General features: G+C 36.1%; 1 pseudogene; it reads right to left on the bottom strand.

Annotated features, from left to right (window-relative positions):
* The window catches only part of LOC137987869 (splicing factor, suppressor of white-apricot homolog), a 50,474-nt pseudogene that overhangs the window by 31,757 nt on the left and 16,217 nt on the right, over window positions 1-2,500 (bottom strand).

The following is a 2,500-nucleotide window of genomic DNA, read 5'->3' on the forward strand; positions in this document are numbered from 1 at the left end:
TTATTTTCAAGTAGGTAATATTTTTTTAACTAAGATTTTTCTCTCCGGTGCTATCAAAGGCCAACAAGTTTTAGTGGGTTTTTTGAGTTACTGAGCACTTATTTTGAATGATCAGCTTTCACATAAGGTTAGGGACACTGCCCGCATTTTAGCAATTCGGGTTAAGCTTTCAATTTAGTGATTAGCATTCCAGTTAGCATTCTAGGACGTGTATGACAACTGCGGACTGTCTACAAAATATTGCTGATAAACAGTATTTAAGTCTAAGCACTTTCTAAGCATGGAACAAGCACATTTTAACACCTGTGTTAACAATTTGCTGGCTGATTTCTGCATAATTTCTTGAAGCCACTTTTTCATACTTGTGTCCTCTGTGAGAAATTCGACTGTGTACTTGGGACAAGAATTGAAATAGTTCCCGTTTTGGAACTACTTTCTCGATGATTCCTGTGAAGAATTTGCCGTTGACGTATTTCTCTATCGAAATCGATTTCATTTAAGTAATCTATTGCATTGGCGTGACTCCGCCATTTTATCAGTGCTAGATTTATAACATGTGGCTCTGGTGTCCAAATGTGAATAAATCAAAGGGACCGAAAGTGGCCTGGGATGAATAATAAAATATTAAATAATAAATTATGATGGAAAATTTGCACAAGTTGCTTGCATGGTCAAGTGGATAAGTGAGCAGGAGATCCAAAGATGGGGTTCAAGTTCAAGTTCGTGTGAGTAAAAAGAAAAGTCTTGACAAGGCGGGGGGCTAACTGGAAGGTAAGGGGTGATAGATATGTGAAGTAAGGATAGGGTAGGATAGGAGCAATGGGGAAGATGAGGGAGGGGGAGGAGAAGTAGAACGGAGAAGAGGAATGTCTCATTCTTTTTTAGACCCCCTAAAAAACCAAACCCCTGTTTTTTAAACAGTTGATAAAACCAACCTAGTTTAAAAAAATTGCCTAGTTAAAAGAAAATTACCTAGTCAGAAAAAAAAATTAACTGCAACAAAGATAAAAATTACAGAACAAAGACACGGCAGTGTTGTAACCATTCCTCATAATAGGCCAATTCTGCATTTTTGTCTTTCTGAATGTGAGTTCAAGTACATGTATGATGTTTTTATACCTGTACAACAGTATGAAAATTTGCTCTCACACTCTCTTTGAAAACAACACAAAAGTAGAAAGTAGAAATGGCTTATTGTTGAACAGGGAAAAAGGACCACTGCTGTATCATTATTTATTCTTTGTTGAAAACCCAACCAACAGTTTGAGTAGTAACTTGTTAGCGCTGTTTTCTTGATGGAAACAAGTGATAGGAATTGTATTGATACAGATAGAGAATAAAACACTTGTCCGTCTGATTACATTTCTGATTGAAGTCTCTGTCACTCACAAGCATCTTACTGTATGAAGTGGAATTCCTCCTGGAGAAACAGACTTTTCTAATAAGTTAGTAATCTTACTGCGAATAAAACAGAATTACCATTCCCATAATTTACGCGACTATTTTAAGTTATTTGAACAAAACAAAGAAACATTTGCATAATATGATTATCACCCTGTGTGCTTATCGGCACAATAAAACATCTGAAGTGATAATGTACAATATAATTCATAATGCACACAATCAGCGTCCAAAACAACCTTAAAAGAATCCAAAATCAGTCAGGTCATTTTGAATTAAATAGATGATATTACATGACAGCACAAAGATACGAATTTGATCTTAGAGTGTTGAACAATATTTCAGGACTGAGCGCAGCAAACAACTGAAATTAAATGTTTCAACACAAGAAGGGAAATTTCATATCTCCAAGTGGCCATGTAATATTCTATTTATTATATAAACACCAATGAAATACTACATGTAAATCACTTCACGAAAGGCATCAAAAGGCGTTATTTTCATATGTAACCATCGCAACAATGATCTTTTCATGTGTGAAAATAACTTGTTATCTACAGTACCGTGTAAATGTAAGTTGACAGTCTCGACTCGAAACTCTATCGAGGATCGAGTTTCGAGACCCTCGAAATTTTTTTCGAGGATCTCGATCAGAAATTTCGAGGTGAGGTGAGACTTCTCGAAAGCGAAACAATAGCATTAGACAAAAGCTTTTGACAGGCGGCCGCCTCTAATATTTGCAGACATTCAGTATCAAATTACATGTCTTTTTCACGATCGCTTCCACTGTATGCGCGATTTTTTATCACCGCCCATGTTTTCTCGACTTCAGTGTTTATAACTGCCGAATTACCAGGACACTATTGATAAGGGCACTAATCCGGACGCCGAAATATCTTGGAAACACATTGATAATGAGTCAAGCCACCATGCACATTGCGAACGATCTGCGGTAAACAGAAAGCGGCGGCAAAAATCTTCAACCGAACATACAAAATGCAAACAAACTTGAACATAAAAATATTTACACGATACTAAAATTTTAATTAATTTTTTATTTATCTCCACTTCCTTTAAGATTTGCAGACATTTAGTATCG

The sequence above is a fragment of the Montipora foliosa genome, unplaced genomic scaffold (assembly GCF_036669935.1).
Source record: "Montipora foliosa isolate CH-2021 unplaced genomic scaffold, ASM3666993v2 scaffold_393, whole genome shotgun sequence".
Lineage (NCBI taxonomy): Eukaryota > Metazoa > Cnidaria > Anthozoa > Scleractinia > Acroporidae > Montipora > Montipora foliosa.